General features: G+C 42.4%; 1 long non-coding RNA gene across 1 annotated transcript; it reads right to left on the minus strand.

Annotated features, from left to right (window-relative positions):
* Positions 1-1,207: 1,207 nt before the first annotated feature.
* On the minus strand, positions 1,208-17,728 carry LOC126087748 (uncharacterized). The gene is made up of 3 exons (XR_007519840.1): positions 16,623-17,728; positions 15,662-15,759; positions 1,208-1,792 (listed from the first exon to the last, which is right to left on the minus strand). It is a non-coding gene; the product is annotated as an uncharacterized LOC126087748 (long non-coding RNA).
* Positions 17,729-17,888: the final 160 nt, after the last annotated feature.

A 17,888-nucleotide genomic window follows, 5' to 3' on the forward strand; every position in this document is an offset into this window, starting at 1 on the left:
GTTATTGAAAAAGAATCTCAACAAGATGGATTAACATAGTGGCTGTAAAAACGGGCTCAGACATGGCAATGATTGTGAGGATGGTGCGAGACTGGGCAACATTTCGTTCTGTTATACACGGGGTCTCTACGAGTTGGACTTGACTGTGCCTAACAACAACATGGTTGTCATTGTTGTCAGCTGCCATCAGGTCAACCCCTGATGCACCTCGTACACAACGGACAGAGATGCTGTCCAGTCCTGTGCCATTTCTGTGATTGGTTGTAGATCGAACCATTGTGATCCACAGGATTTTCACTGGCTGGTTTTCCAAAGTAGACCATCAGGCCTTTCTTCCAAAGGCCATGGGTAGCTTGTAGTAGCTAAAGGTAGACCAGCTTTCCTGGATTGCGGGTCACTATTTCGCCAATCATGTCATACCTTTCAGTATTAATTAAACACCTGTAGCATGCTTAGGGTCATGCAGGGTGCCACAAGGATTGAGAACAGGAGGTATGGGCCTGGTCCTTGAAAATTTTGTATTCTAGACCAGGAAATAAACCTACCAGAAACTCCTGGAGAAAAATACAAGTCATTGAAGAAGTCAGTAGGGGATTATACACAGATTGAGTTAAGTCAGAGAAAAGGAAAATAATTATGGGGTGGAGTTAGTCATGGCAGACTTCTTGAAGAAGACAGGGCTTCACACTGTGTCATCCTCACTTACAGTCCCTTGTGTCTGGTGTCCGGAAAAGATTCCTGGCTACAGTCATTTTTCCATCATCTACTAGTCCACGGAGGAAAGAGGCAAAACTGCAAAAACTCAATACATTTGCTTTTAAAACAGCTAAATTATTAGTGAGAAATTGAACCAACTTTAAGGTTATTCAAGTCAGTAAGTAGCTGTACCAGCACCCTTCTGTCAGTTTGTGGTACTTACGGGGGCTCATGTGTTGCTGTGATGCTGGAAGCTGTGCCACTGGTAGTTCAAAGACCAGCAGAGTCATCATGGCGGACAGGTTTCAGCAGAGCTTTCAGACTCAGACAGACTAGGAAGAAAGGCCTGGTGAGCTACTTTCGAAAATCAGCCAATGAAAATCCGATGGATCACAGTGGTCCACGATCCACACCCATCATGGGGATGGTGCCAGACTGGGCAGTGTTTGTTCTTTTGTGCGCAGAGTCACCAACAGTCAAGGGCTGACTGGACAGCACCTAACAACAGTACAAGATCAAGCTGACTTGTTCCAGGGAGCAGGCACCACTCACAGATGATGACCCACACAGCCTTACACCACTACCCCCAGACAGCAAATAAAATATTCCTTCGGTTTTGTATTCCTATTTTTTTTATTACCCGACAATAAAACATAAACACCATAAACGTAAAAAGGTAGCTGTTATTGTTGTTGTCAGGTGCCATCAAGTGGCTTCAACTCATGGCAACCTCACGTACGACAACAAAACTTTGCCCAGTCCTACTCCATCCTCACAACCCTTGCTATGTTTGAGCCTATTGTTGCAGCCACTGTGTCAATCTATCTCGAGGGCCTCTCTTTTCCACTGACCCTCTACTGTATCAAACATGATGTACTTCTCCACAGATTGGTCTCTCCTGATGACATGTTCAACGTATGTGAGAGGAAGTCTCTCTCTCCTAACTTCTAAGGAGCATTCTGGCTGTACCTCCTCCGAGATAGACTTGCCCGTTCTTCTGGCAGCCCACGGTACATCTCACATCCTTCACTAACACCACAGTTAGAATGCATCGATTCTTCCTCGGTAGAGGGATGAGTAGTTGAGATGGGGAAATCTGTCAAAGAATAAAAAGGAAACCCAACCTTTTCTTCAACAAACTCGAGATCCCATGCAAGGACATCTCCCCTGGGACTGGGACTTGAAAGAAAAATCTCTAGAAATACTCTAGATTTTTCAATGAAACCAAACATCAGGAGAACTTGGTGGCTTTGGACAGTTTTTCTTAAACAGGAGTTATTCTAAAATGTTTTGACAAAGAAGAAATGCTATTTCATGGGGTTTAGTATTTCACAATTTCCCCTGTGAATTTTTTACAAGAGGCTCTGGTAAAAATTTTTAAACACTATTAAACTCTTGCAGGGAGAGTAATGTTACCCTGTATGATCAATATCCAATATTGGCAGGCCTCCAGCAGATGAGTAAGAGAACAGAGAAGCTAGGAAGATTCTTCTTTCTTTAAATAGGAAGCAGAAACAGGGTACAGCAGTGTTACTCAATCTGAAGCAGAAGCTGTTACCGAAAAAGTATGCATAATCATTAATAATACACCCTAGTTCGGGAACTCGGCAAGCCAGGGGCGCCAATTTTTATGTATCAGTTAGAATGGGTTTTCCTTTTTCTTTTCATTGTCTATTCATAGTCTGCTTTCATATTTCCTGTAAACTGGAATAGTAAAACACAAGATAAGAGTTATTGATCAATGGACCTTCTTTCAGAGTATCTTTTTTTTATAAATCTACAATGTATACTTTTGATTGATAGCATTTTAAACATGCATTGCTGCCGGATACTCAGTCTACCTAATCAAAAGGGAAAAGTTTTAGCCTATCATTGGGAAGTATCTGAATAGCTGACTTGAGCTGAGAGAAAAATGCTGGAAAACACAACTACTTTTTGTGATGGTTTATGTGTGTGTCCAGTGGCTACTGTGATATACAGATGACACAACCTTGCTTACTGAAAGTGAAGAGGACTTGAGGCACTTACTAATGAAGATCAAAGACCACAGCCTTCAGTATGGATTGCACCTCAACATAAAGAAAACAAAAATCTTCGTAAGTGGACCAATGAGCAACATCATGATAAACAGCCAGAGAAAGCAAAGTTGTCAAAAATTTTATTTTACTTGAATCCACAATCAATGCCCATGGAAATGGGAGTCAAAAAATTGAACAATGTATTGCATTGGGCAAATCTGCTGCAAAAGACCTCTTTAAAGTGCTAAAAAGCAAAGATGTTACTTTGAGTACTAAGCTGTGCTTGACCCAAGTCTTGGTATTTCTGATCGCCTCGTATGCATGCGAAAGCTGGACAATGAATAAGGAAGACCGAAAAAGAACTGATGCCTTTGAATTATGGTGTTGGCAAAGAATGCCGAATATTCCATGGACTGCCAGAAGAATGAGCAAGTCTGTCTTGGAAGGAGTACAGAGTGTTCTTTGCAAGCAAGGATGGCGAGACTTTATCTCACTTCATTTGGACATGTTATCAGAAGTGATCAGTCCCTGAGAAAGATATCATGCTTAGTAAAGTAGAATGTCACCCAAAAAGAGCAAGACCTTCAATGAGATGGATTGACACAGTGGCTGCAACAAGGGGCCCAAACATAGCAACGATTGTGAGGATGGCTCAGGACCCGACAGTGTTTCATTCTGTTGTACGTGGGGTCACTATGAGTTGGAGCTGACTTGACAGCACCTAGTAACAGCAGCTTGGTTAGGCTATGGTGCCCAGCTGTTTGTTAAACACATCTAGTTGCTGTTATGCAGTGGTTACATGAGACTAAATCAGCTCGCCTTTATCTCCACAAAGTGGGTGGGTCTCATCCAATCATTTCACAGCCTTAGGAGCAAAAAGCGAAATTTCTGCCTTCAGACTATAAATTAGACATCTTGCCAGAACTCTTCCCTCCTTTTGTTGCCTGACCTATGGATTCTGGGACATAAGACTGACGAGGTATCCACCCTATTACCTGACCTGATTTTGGACTTGCCAGCCCCCACAATCACAAAAGCCAACTCCTCAGAGCAAGTATCCGTCTGTTGCTGGCTCTGTTTCTCTAGAGAACCCTGGGTGACACACTTCTCATCTGGCTGTTTGTTATGTAGATCGTATCAGAATGCATTATAAGTTGGATTATAAGTACCAACTGAAATCGGAAAAGAAAAATAAATGATGTACTGACAAATATTTACTTTTCTTTTTTTAATTCATGGTATCAGAAAAGGAAACGTTTTTCAGTAACTACCATTTCACCATTTGCCAAGGTGTTTTTTCCTCCAATTCTCATAATAACTCTGAAGGTCTGGGATTTTACCCTACTTGAAAGCTGACAGGTTAGCCTGTCACAGTTTCACGGATGCTGGCAGAAGACATGAACCTCCGGGGTCAGAGAAAAGGACTTTATTACCCACAGCACAAGCAGGCAGCATGACCTTCATGTTTGAATCGGTGCCTCTAGCCTTCCACCTCCAAGTCCCATGGGGTGATGCAGAATGTTCCAGATGGATGTTGTACACACAGTGGGTTTGTATCACAGGCAGTTGAGAATCCCCAAGGTTAGGAAACCCCCATGTTCTATGAAGAGCTGCCAACAAACCTGCCCTTTGCCCCAGAGGGAGGCATTGTCTTTATTACACGGGGCAGTAAACGAATCTGCCCCTCTCTCCAGAGCGAGAGGCTCTCCACCCCCAGGAATTCCACTCTATCACCACCCTTGAAAAGAGGGTCTGGAGCAAAAGCCGTGAGTGCCGCTCCTCTCAAGACGTGCAGAGATGCCAGAGACCCATGGACGCCCGTGGAGAATTGCGTAGTGGGCAATGCGAGTCCACTTGTTGCAGATGAGTAAGTCCAATGCTGGCAAAGGTAACTACTCCCTTAAGGTCAGAAAGACTATTAAACTGAAGAGTCAGGAACCTGATCTCGAGGGGTCTGCTGCAGAGCTCCCCCACTCTACCATACAGCTGATGGCACCCTTCCCCATGACAGCACAACGGATCAATCCATAAAAAACATTGTTACTCACATTCCTGAATACTCTGTTTGCCCCTTGAATACTGAGGAATGTTCAGTGACAGACATATTATCACCAGTCCTTTTAACTAGGCCTCACAGTTGAGCTTTACCACTCTGCCTTTTTCAGAAATAGAAAATGAAATGCAGAAAGTAAATCAGCAAGAACACCAGAATCATAACATCTGTAAGGTTCAGGCTTACTTTGTTTGGTCCCAGCTTTGAAAACACGGAGCAAACCAGGGGCCATCTCTGCCGCCCTGACTCATTGCCTCTTGTGTGTAATGTGTGGGACTTGAATTTGGGCACACTATATAATTCTTTATCTTATAAAGCCAATAATATATTTGCAAATTTTAACCATTTGGTAATCAAATTAAAAAAAAATAAACCACACTTCTGAACAAATTTTCTAAGTCATTTATATGCATGAATTTCTGCAGGGATTTCTTAACAGTAACCACTTTTTTTTAAAATGGTGTTTGACTTTGAAGATTATAGTGTATTTCTAAACATGGAGAAAGATTTTACACAACTGAAATGTATGGTTTATACCCAATGTTGATTACTGGTTCACATAAAATGTTTATGCCATAAGTGCCCATGTTTTAAAAAAAAAAATAAAAGCATAATTGCCAAAATTAAATGTCTAAAAAGAGATCAGGAAGAAAGTAGTAGCCAGATTTTTGCATAAGTCCTACCACCTCAAAGAGTGAAAACCACAGCAGGAAACCACTCTGACCGACTACATGACGTTTACCATATATATGAAGTGACTGGGGCTGCAGACAGGGTAGAGCCTTTTTCCCCAGCTTCACTGAGGTATAATTAACATACAATAAAGTGCACATAAAAAAAAATTTTTTTTATTAAAAGTTAGTTTGTTACATAACAGATAAATCTGCCACATGATAGATAAGAAACATTTATATCCAGAATTTATAAATAGTTCCTACAGATCCATCAAGAAAAGACAGACAACCAGACAGAAAAGTAGCCAAGAACCTTAAAGAGGCACTTCACAAAAGAGAATACCCAGATGGCCGACAAACAAACAAACGAGATGGTCGTTTTCATTAGGGATGAGGGAAATGAGGATTAAAACAGGACAATACCACTACATGTTCACCAGAATGGATAAAATTCAAAAGACTGACAACAGCAACTGAAGCACTGCTGCAGGCAAGTAAAACACCTTGAAAACCGGCATTACCTACTCAGCTTTAACATGCACACTCCTAAGACCCAGGCCTGCTGCTCCCAGGTGTGTGCGCTCACATTGCACGTAAAGGCACGCACAAAACTATTCAGAGCAGCACTTTTTTTTTTTAATAAAATTTTATTGTTGAAAATATACACAGCAAAACACACACCAATTCAACAGTTTCTACATGTACAATTCAGTGACATTGATTACATTCTTCGAGTTGTGCAACCATTCTCACCCTCCTTGTCCAAGTTGGTCCTCCCCCATGAACATAAACTCATTGCCCCCTAAGGTTCCTATCTTTCCAGCTGTTCTTGTCAATTCGATCCCATACAGATAGATCTTAAAAGAGCAAATATTCAAGGCAGAAATTTTCTATTAGTTAAACTAGGTTGTTGTTTGGTTTTAAGAAGACTTCAGGGGATATTTTTGGTTTAAGGTTTAACAATTATCTCAGGATGGAGGTTGCTGGGATTCATCCAGCCTCCATTGCTCCACGAAGTCTGAAGTCCATGAGAATTTGAAATCCTGTTCTGCATTTTCCCCCTTTTCATGGCAACACTACTTTTAATGGTCAAAAATCGGAAACAATCTGAATGTTCACCAACAGTGTAAATTCTAGAGTCACACAATGGAGATACCACACAGAAATTAATACGAAAACAGGACCGCACACAAATGGATGAAAATTTCTGTCTTTCTCTCTTACTGTCTCTCTTTCACACATACACACAATTTTGAGTAAATGAAGCCAAAGAGATACTCACACCAACACAAAATTGTATGACTCTGTTTCTGTCAACTTCCAAAAGAGGCCAAGCTAATCCGTGATGGTAAAAGTCTGTTAGTGGTTAACTTTGGCAAGGAGTGAAGGGCAGTGATTGGGAAGAACTGTGAGCAGGCCTTCTGGGGTGTTAGTAACACTCTGCTTCCTGATCAGGGTGTGTTCACACTGTGTTCACTGAACTGCACACTCATGGAGCACACTCTTTTCTATACGTGTTCTATATAGAAGTTAAAACTAACAATGTGATATGTATTATGACAAGCAAATGAGTGACGGAGAACGTGAGCAGCACATGAGTTCAGACAAGAAAACAGTATCAACTGCAATAGCTGACACGGCTTTTGGGGATGAATGTGACAAAGGAAATGAGACAGAAAATAGGAACTATAAAGGGATCCTGATGAGGTGGGTAAGGAGCCCTGGTGGTGCAGTGGCTTAGGCGCTCAGCTGCGAACCAAAAGGTTAGAACCCACCAGCGGCTCCACAGGACAAAGATGTAGCAGTCTGTGTCTGTAAAGATTTACAGCCTTGGAAGACAAAAGTATTTATAAACATACATTTCAAAATAGATACTCAAGTCAAAGGCAGTTAGAGACATATATGAATAACTTTGTAATTCTTCATCTCAGGATTTTTACCTTCTTATAATTGGTTGTTTTAAAACTGATTTTTCTTGTGAAAATTCTCTAAAATTAAAAAACAAGAATAATACTATGCAATCATTTAATTAGCTGTTTACATAGTTGTTTTGCCTCATAAACTCTCTTAGAAATAAATACGTGTCAGTTGCTTGATTTAAAAGAGATTATACTTTGGTGAAAATATTGGGCAGAGAAATTTGCCTGTATAGTCTTGTAATTGTCCTACAAATTACAGAAAAACAAAAATAAAATCTTATTCTCTTAAATTCACTTTAATGGTTGTGCATTTTCTACACCTTGGAGAAAAAAATATATCAGTATTCACAGCTTTAGCATTAGTGAGCACTGCGTATATATTACAGAGCCCTGGTGGCACAATGGTTAAGTGCTCTGCTGCTAACTAAAAGGTTGACGGTTCGAGCCCAGCTAGCTGCTCCGTGGGAGAAAGACCTGGTGATTCCCCTCCCATAAAAATTACAGCCTAGGAAACCATATAGGACAGTTCTACTCTGTCCCATACGGTTGCCATGAACTAGAATGGGCTCGATGGCACACAACAGCGTATATATTATGGTATATGTTATTACATTATCGTAATTCATTTTTCTTTCACAGTTCTATGGGGGCACCATGTCAGTTGTTTAGATAAGAAAACCGAGTTTCAGAAAGATGCTCTGCCTTTAAACGGCAGTTTGGAATTCACACTCAGGCCTGTGTGACTCTGAACCCCTGATGTTTCTTTCCAACTTGTATGAAAGTCAGCAGCACACACACAGACAAAGAGTCGGGCTAACCCCCTCTCTGGTTGTGGTTAGTGGGGAGTACCTCATTGACAAAGAAGTATTTGACCTGGGCCTGGGGGTTGGTGGTATTTCAGTCAAGACAGCCCGAGTTATCCCATACTAACAAACAACCCCCTGATCTCAGTGGTTTAACACAACAATAATTATTTCTTGCAAACTGCAAAATGCAAAGTTCACTGTGGGGCCCAGTTGCCCTCCAGGGCAGCTGTCCTATATGTGCCAACTAGACCAGGCCGCCTGACCGAATGGGGTCTCCACTTGTCCACGTGCTTCCACAATCGTCTTCGCCACTCCCTGGTTCTTAGACACTTTCACCCAGAAGTGACACCCTTTGCTTCTACTCCTATTTCCTTGACCGAAATAAGTCCCATGGTGCTATGGGTTGAGGTGTGTCCCCCTCAAAGATACATGCAAGTCCTAACTCCTGGTACCTGTGAGTGTGACGTGTTTGGAAATAGGGTCCCTGAAGATGTTATCTGTTAACATAAAATCATCCTGGAGTAGGGTAGGTCCTAATCCAACATGAGCAATGTCCTTCCTTATAAGAGAGAAGAGACATGAAGAGACACAGAGGGAGAACACCATGTTAAGATGGAGACAGAGATTGGCCTCATGCATCTACACGCCACGGAACATCAAGGATTGCCAGGAACCACCAGAAGGTGGAAGAAGCAAGGAAGGGTCTTCCCCTAGAGCCTTCAGGGAGAGCATGGCCCTGGTGACACCTTCATTTTGGACCTCTAGCTTCCAGAATTGTGACAGAATAAATTCCAACTGTTTTAAGACACCCAGTTTGTGGTACTTTGTTACAGCAGTCACAGGGAATGCATACACATGGCCTAACGTCGTGGGTGGGAGATGAAATGCTCCTGTGTGTGCTCAGTAAAGAAAAATCAACCTCAGTAGGCAGTACTGACGTATAACAGATGACTGGTGAGTGTGAGAAGGGGCTATTTCAAGTGGACAGAAGGGTATGAGCAAAGCTAAGAGAAAGGGAAGCAAAGTCAGTATGTAGGTGGCTAGAGGACCAGTTGGTTGGAATTCATGTGTGAAATACTAGAAGATTAAGCTAAAAATTAACTGAGTTGGCATTGAATGCTAGGATTTCATTCAGGTGAGCAGAGATATGATCTAATCAGAGCAGTATTTTGGGAAAGTTGGAACGGTGGGTAATGAGAGAATGCAGCAGAGAGCACACGTAAGAGGATAATGCAACAGAAAGAACTCTATGGTTGTTGTTGTAAGGTGCCATCGAGTTGGTCCCGACTCATAGGACACTATGCACAACAAAACACTGCCGGGGACTGCACAATCCTCACAATTGTTGCTATGCTTGAGCCTAGCCACTGTCAATCCATCTCTTTGAGGGTCTTCCTCTTTTTCGTGGACCCTTGATTTTACCAAGCATGATGTCCTCCTCCAGGGACTGATCCCTTCTGATAACATGCCCAAAGTATGTGAGACATACTCTCACCATCCTTGCTTCTAAGGAGCATTCTGGTTGTACTTCTACCAAGACAGATTTGTTTGTTCTTTTGGCAGTCCACTGTATATTCAATATTCTTTGCCAACACCACAATTCAAAGGCATCAGTTCTTCTTCAGTCTGCCTTATTCATTGTCCAGCTTTCACATGCATATGAGGTGAATGAAAACTCCATGGGTTGGGTAAGGTGCACCTTCGTCCTCAAGGTGACATCTTTGCTTTTCAACACTTTAAAGAGGTCTTTTGCAGCAGATTTGCCCAATGCAATTTGTCTTTTGATTTCCTGACTGCTACTTCTATGGGTATTGACTGTGGATCCAAGTAAAATGAAATCCTTGACAACCTCAATCTTTTTTCCATTTATCATGATGTTGCCTATTGTTCAGTCGTGATGATTTCTGGTTTTCTTTATGTTGAGGCGTAATCCACACTGAAGGCTGTGGTCTTTAATCTTCATCAGCAGTCCTTCAAGTCCCCTTCACTTTCAGCAAAGAAGGTTGTGTCATCTACATAACACAGGTTGTTAATGAGTTTTCCTCCTATCCTGATGCCCCCTTCTTCTTCATATAGTCCAGCTTCTCACATTATTTACTCAACATACAGACTGAATAGGTGTGGAGAAAGGATACAACCCTGACACACACCTTTCCTGACCTTAAACCATACGGTATCCCCATGTTCTGTTCAAACGACTGCCTCTTGATCCATGTACAGATTCCTCATGAGCGCAATTCCATGAATTTCCCATTGCCCGTTCTTTGCAATGTTATCCATAATTTGTTATGATCCACACAGTCGAATGCCTTTGCACAGTCAATAAAACACACGTAAACATCTCTCTGGTATTCTCTGCTTTCAGCCAGGATCCATCTGACATCAGCAATGATATCCCTGGTTCCACGTCCTCATCTAAATCTGGCTTGAATTTTTGGCAGTTCCCTGTCAATATACTGCTGCAGCCGTTTTTGAATGATCTTCAGCAAAATTTTGCTTGCATGTGATGTTAATGACATCGTTCCATAATTTCTGCATTCAGTTGAATCACCTTTTTTAGGAATAGGCATAAACATGGATCCCTTCCAGTCAGTTGGCCAGGCAGCTGTCTTCCAGATTTCTTGGTATAGACGAGTGAGCACTTCCAGTGCTGCATCTGTTTGCTGAAACATCTCAATTGGTATTCCGTCAACTCCAGGAGGCTCGTTTTTTGCCAATGCTTTCAGTGCAACTTGGAGTTCTTCCTTTGGTACCGTGGGTTCCTGATCATATGTTACCTCCTGAAAGGGTTGAACGTCGACCAATTCTTTTTGATATAATGACCCTGTATATTCCTTCCATCTTCTTTAATGCTTCATGCATCATTTTAATGCTTTTCCTGTAGAATCCTTCAGTATTGTAACTTGAGGGTTCAATTTTTAATTCAGTTCTTTCAACCTGAGAAATGTTGAGAATGTGCTTCCCTTTTGGTTTTCTATCTCCAGCTCTTCGCACATGCCATCTAGTACTTTTATCTTCTTGAGCCGCCCTTTGAAATCTTCTGTTCAGCTATTTTACTTCATCATTTTTTCCTTTTGCTTTAGCTACCTGATGTTTAAGAGTCTCTTCTGATATCCATTTAGGTCTTTTTTTTCTCTTCCGTCTTTTTAATGACCTCTTGCTTTCTTCATGTATGATGTTACTCAACAACTCATCTGGTCTTCGGTCATTAGTGTTCGATGTGTCAAATCTATCCTTCAGATGGTCTCTAAATTCAGGTGGGATACACTCAAGGTTGTACTTTGGCTCTCATGGCCTTGTTCTAATTTTCTTCAGTTTCAACCTGAACTTGTATATGAGTAATTGATGGTCTGATCTGAAGTCGGCCCCTGGCCTTGTTCTGACTGATGATACCAAGCTTTTCCATTTTTCTCTTTCCAAAGATGTAGTTGATTTGATTCCTGTGTATTCCATCCGGTGAGGTCTATGCGTATAGTTGCCGTTTATATTGTTGAAAAAAAGGTCTTTGCAATGAAGAAATTGTTGGTCTTGCAAAATTCTATCGTGCGATCTCTGACATCGTTTCTATCACCAAGGCCATATTTTCCAACTACCAATCCTTCTTCTTTGTTTCCAACTTTCACATTCCAGTCACCAGTAATTATCAGTGCATCCTGATTGCACGTTCAATTTCAGGCTGCAGAAGTTGGTGCAAATCTTCAATTTCTTCATCTTTTGCCTTAGTGGTTGGTCCCTGAATTTGAATAACAGTCGAATTCACTGGTCTTCCTTGTAGGCGTATGGATATTATCCTATCACTGACAGCACTGTACTTCAGGATAGTTCTTGAAATGTTCTTTTTGACAATGAATGTGATGCCATTCCTCTTCAAGTTGTCATTCCTGGCATAGTAGACCATATGATTGTCTGATTCAAAATGACCAATACCAGTCCATTTCAGCTCACTAATGCCTAGGATATGGATGTTTATGCGTTCCACTTCATTTTGGATGATTTCCAATTTTCCTAGATTCATACTTTGTACATTCCAGGTTCTGATTATTAATGGATGTTTGCAGCTGTTTCTTCTCATTTTGAATCATGACACATCAGCAAATGAGGGTCCCAAAAGCTTGACTCCATCCAGGTCATTAGGGTCAAGTCTACTTTGAGGAGGCAGCTCTTCTCCAGTTGTGTTTTGAGTGCCTTCCAACCTGAGGGGCTCATCTTTTGGCACTATATCAGACAATGTTCCGCTGCTATTCAGAGGTTTTCACCTGCTAATTCTTTTCAGAAGGTAGACCGCTGGGTCTTTCTTCCTAGTCTGTCTTAGTCTAGACCCTCAGCTGAAACCTGCCTGCCATGGGTGAGCCTGCTGGCATTTGAATACCGGCGGGATAGCTCTTTCAGCAACACAGCAACACACAAGCCCCCACAGTACAACAAACTGACAGAGGCGTGGGGATTGCTAAGGTTAGAAGATCAATAAACCGAACCAAAAAAACCAAACCCACTGCCACTGAATTGACTCTGACTCATAGTGACCCTATGGGACAGAGTAGAACTGTCCAATAGGGCTTCCAAGGCTGTAATCTTTACAGAAGCAGACCGTCTTATCTTTCTCCCAAGAAGCAGTTGGTGGGTTTGAACCACTAACCTTTTAGTTTGCAGTTGAGCACTTGGCCATTGTACCACCAGTGCTCTTTAAGGACATGGAAAGTGAAGAAAGGAAAGTCAGGGAAAATACTAAGGTGATAAACTCCTAAACCAGGCATTCAGAAGAGTCTAGCAACAATCAGAGAAGGCTTGTGATGGGGCTGGTGGGAGATGGTGGGCTGGAGAGAGAGGGGAGGGGAGGGACTGGCTGCAAGCCACTCATGAATCTTGGAGACAGAAACAACTAGAAAGGTGGTTTGGTCATTTGGGAGGAGACAAATGAGTTGTTTTCTCCCACATACGGGATATAGAATTTAAATTCGTACACTACGTACTGCAGATTCATTAGAGCAGTGTGTTGCAATGAAAACCATTACAGCGATACATAGCACACACACACACACACACACACACACACACACACACAAAGATATGCATTACAGTGTTCTATGGCTTAAAACCCCCCAAGGCTCTGGAAGTTTACTGCAATATTCTGAACAGATGCAAGTTCTGATGCAGTGTCTTTTAGTAATTATAAAAATGTATAAAAAGGTTAAAATTCAATGATTTTGCTTTTTTTTCACATATATAGATGTGGACATTTCTGTACTGTCTTCCTCATATGCAAGTGTATTTAAGAAAAAAAACTTTTCCGGACTTCTCTTTTCCTTGTGTATATTTTTAACCACTCAAATCTAGAGTGAAAACATTTCTACTCCAATGAACACTTGGAGACAACTTTCATATCCCTGAATTTAATCTGCTCCTTATAACAGCTCTACCAGGTGGGTAGTTAAGGTATATTGCTAACATTACGCTTATTTTTCACATTAGGAACCGAGTCAAAGACAACTAAAATGACTCATTCATTGTCTCACAATTAGTGTAAGAGATGGATTTCGAACTTGGGAATTGTGACTTTTAACCGAATGCTTCTTTCTCAAGAAATCAAATAACATTGTGTTGAGCAAATCTGCTGCAAAAGACTTCTTTAAAGCGTTAAAAAGCAAAGATGTCACTTTGAGAACTAAGGTGAGCCTGATCCAAGCCATGGTATTTTCAATCGCCTCATAAGCACGCAAAAGCTGGACAACGAATAAGAAAGACTAAAGAAGAATTGATGTCTTTGAATTATGGCATTGGTGAAGAATACTGACTATAACACGAACGGCCAGAAGAACAAACAAGTCTGTCTTAGAAGAAGTACAGCCAGAATGCTCCTTGGAAGCAAGGATGGGGAAGACTTGTCTCACATACTTTGGACATGTTATTGGGAGGGACCAGTCCCGGGAGAAAAGCATCATGCTTGGTAAGGCAGAGGGTCAGCAAAAGAGAGGAAGACCCTCAACAAGATGGGGTGACACAGTGGCTGCAACAATGGGCTCAAACACAGCAGTAACTGTGAGGGTAGTGCAGGCTGGGACGTCAGCCCCTTCTCAACTTTGTGCATTTCTGGCCAGATGCTGACCCTCGGCCACATTTATTCTGTTTCAAGCCCATTTTCTCTTTTTATTCTTCATCTATCGTTGGTGCATATTTAGAGGGGTATGTGTATATGGTGAGAGTGTTTCAAAGTACTAACCTATAATACCATCATAACAAAGTCCTTAGGCCAAGTTTTTCGCATCTCATAAAATTATTGTAAACGTCAATAGCACCTTTTAAAATGCCTACTTGCACTGCATTTTCTAAAAAAAAAAAATTTTAAAGCAAGCAAAAATATATAATTTGATATTTTTGAATCCCAGAATGCTAGTGGGTAAAAGAGATTTTGCTCTTGGGAAGTCCTTGGATATTTCACTTTCAGGTGTTCCATGAACAACATATTTCTCGATAGTGCTCTTTGTTTCTTTTATTTTCACTGCTGTCAAAGCTTTTGATAGCGCACGTTCCCTTCATTTGGTATGCATTTTTTTATTTGTTTATATAAAATTTAATGAAATTTTTACATTTAAAAATATTAGCTTCCTAGCAAGATTATACATACTATATATACAGATACCACCATATCAACACTGTACACTATATATATTATGTAAAAAAAAAAAGTACGTGTATATATATACATATACTCTACGTATACTATATACACAGTATAGGTATACACAATACACCAACTTTCTAGCAGAAAGGGGCATGAGACTTAGAGAATAACAGTTAATATTTTCGTGTCATGTGTTCTAATATGTACAAAGATCCTAATCTTTCTCCTGGTACGTATTTTTCAGATCCTGTGAAAATTGGGGCAGGTATTTGGTTGGTCTTAGAACCTGGTTTTCATAATGCCTCCCATTGTTTCTTCATAATGCTGCTTACATTTCTTTGGCTTTGTTGTATCAATGACAGACAGTTGGTAAAGTTCTACTGTTGCTCAGTAGATCAAAACCTCTATTTTAGGAATAAGGCAAGTGTACTTCTTTTCTTTCCCAGCCCTGTTGTTTAAGACTACACCTGTTTTATACCAGGAGAAAAGGCAACAGGCTGGACTAAAAACCTCCCAGGGCTCTAAGCTGTGAAATCACGACCCCTGTAAAGACCCCTCACATGAGTAGAGTCTACCTCATAGGTGGCTGATGGTAAGCTCGACGGCAGCCACCAAAGCTGTGTGGTAGGGTCCCCACAGCATGGCTATCGTCAATCTACTCAGTGATTATACATCACACATCCAATATATGCAAAGCACTGTGCTCAGGGTGGGAGGTAAAAACAAAAATCAGTAAGACAGGTCCCTGATACCCAGGGGCTTAGAACCAGTGAGAAAAAAGGCACACTCAGAATTCCAACTCAAAACTAATTTCAACCTAGGCAATAAAATCAAAGGGCCAATTTTGAAGGATTAGGAAATTGTAATTTTACAAACCTGACTTTAGATTAAAAGGATCTTCTTTTTCAACTTCAACCAATACAGCTTTGCTTAGCTTCAGCCCACTTTTTCATCCTGTACCTCAGCTCCTCCACCTGTAAAATGGGGTTAATAATAAGTTCCACAAGGTTTATTTTTATACCTCATTTCTTGAATAACATTTAAATATGATTTTTTAAATATGTCAGTACTCAGCAGTGTACTGAGAATAGAAACGGGTATCGTGTCTATTTTATATTTTTATATGGGGGACTAAAATTAACATGTGGTTAGAATACTACCTTGGGGTCTTGAACAATGACAATTAGTGGAAGAATCCATCAGCCGGAGGAATTTCATGGCCTAAAATATTCTTTCTGGTTACGAGGGTCTTCATGATTTATAAATCATAGGTAGTCTACGGATTTCAGGTTGCTTTCAAACATTTGTCCATAAGCTAAAGTTGGTTGACAGTCACTATGAATTGTAGTTTGGATATTAACACACCACTCACAAATATTACAAATGGGAATTTTTAACCAAAGTCAGAGAAATAATAATTAAGATTGAGTTAGGGCATTCCGTGTCGTGCATACTGCTGTAGCCACTTGACGTGGCTATATATATATATATATAATCACTGCATGAAGCCCATGTTTATTTTCTAATAATACTGCGTTTTCTCTTTAGCACTGCTAACAAGTCCTTCCTTTGGACAACAACAATCTAACTGCCAGCTCTGCAAATGAACTCTTTAAGAGCCATGCCGTTCTTGGGACTAGCATCATCGGAAATAAAGGTCTTACTGTTAGAGTTCAGCTGACAGTGTGGCTGCTGATCCCCACGGCGTGAGGGGAGCCTGCGAGACGGTCCTGAGCTGCATTGACTCTAACACTTCCCACAATAAAAACTCGAGTCTCTAAAGCAGCACTGGGAACTTAAAGGCATAAAGGAACAGAGTGCTAGTACATGAAGATACCATTTATACACAGATGCTCTTCTGCAAGTCGCCACACTTTAATTTTGAGAAAGAAGACTAGAGATCTATTGAAGAATTCATCCCGCCGTGGCTCTGGTTCAGCACCTCCGGCCGCTCTGCTGAAAAGCTTCCTTATCTAGCTGTCCTGCACTAGCGCAGTAGAAAAGAAAACCGCAGACGAAACCCAGCAGCGAGGATAGAATTCTCTCCTTCCCTACAAAACCAGAAATCCAGTTAGTGGAAAGAACCATTATCTCCGCACTGTAAAAGAAAAAGTAATGACAAAAAGAAAGAGGCTTTGTCCAATACAGCTATTTCCATTGCTTAGTTTTGGTATTTCAGAGATGAACGTTTTTTGTTGCAGTCCATCACAGATAATGCAAAAAACCAGCTTTACCTGAATGATCGCTGCATAGGGAAATAGTCCATTGGAGTGTGCTCTGCAGCCCAATTATTATTTTTAATGGGGGGGGAGTGAGGGACCAATAAAGAGAAAACACCTAATGAAATAAAGACTCCTATACTCCACGAACTCGCTATTGAAATTGATTTTAGGTTTGTACATCCACTGGGACCCTCGCCGGATTTAACACTGTGCCAGCATAGCGCTTCTCTCGCCAAAAGGGGTCCCTCAAACGAGCCTCCCCACCCCCGCACCCGGCTGTTATTTATGTAAACTTCGTCGTCCAGGCTCCCCGCGGACCGTGTGTAAAGACGAAGATACACAGAGGGACGCGGACGCGCCAGGGGCAGGCTGCAGGAGCGACACGGGGCGAGCGCGGGGGCCCGGCTGCACCGGGAGCCGCGGGACGGAGGGCTTCGCCGCACTGCCAACACCGAGCTTCCACCGGGGCTCCCCAGCGGAGCGGCGCGGCGCGGCGCGGCCGGGAGGTCCCAGGACAAGGGCCGTCCGTGGGTGCCGGACAAACCAGTAGCCCGGGGACATGGCGGGACGCGGGGCACCCGGAGGCCGGGAGGACGCGCCTGCGCTCCGCCCGCACCTGGCGCAGGTCCTGTCGCGGCGCGGCGGCCGCCAGACCCCAAGCGGCGGACGCGAGGCTGCGGCGGTCGGAAGCCCCCGCCCCGACGCCGGCGCGAGGTGAGGTGGGCGGGGCCGCGCGCGGCAGCACCTAGTGGACGCGGCCCGGAGGTGCGCGCGCCGTCGGGAGGTGCCGGGAGGCGCCGGGGCGCGCACGGCGGCGGCGGGCGCGCGCACGGCGGCGGCGCGCGCGGGCGTGAGGGACGCTCGGGAGCGGCGCACCGGGC

Source organism: Elephas maximus, chromosome 1 (genome assembly GCF_024166365.1).
Source record: "Elephas maximus indicus isolate mEleMax1 chromosome 1, mEleMax1 primary haplotype, whole genome shotgun sequence".
Taxonomy (NCBI): Eukaryota; Metazoa; Chordata; class Mammalia; order Proboscidea; family Elephantidae; genus Elephas; species Elephas maximus.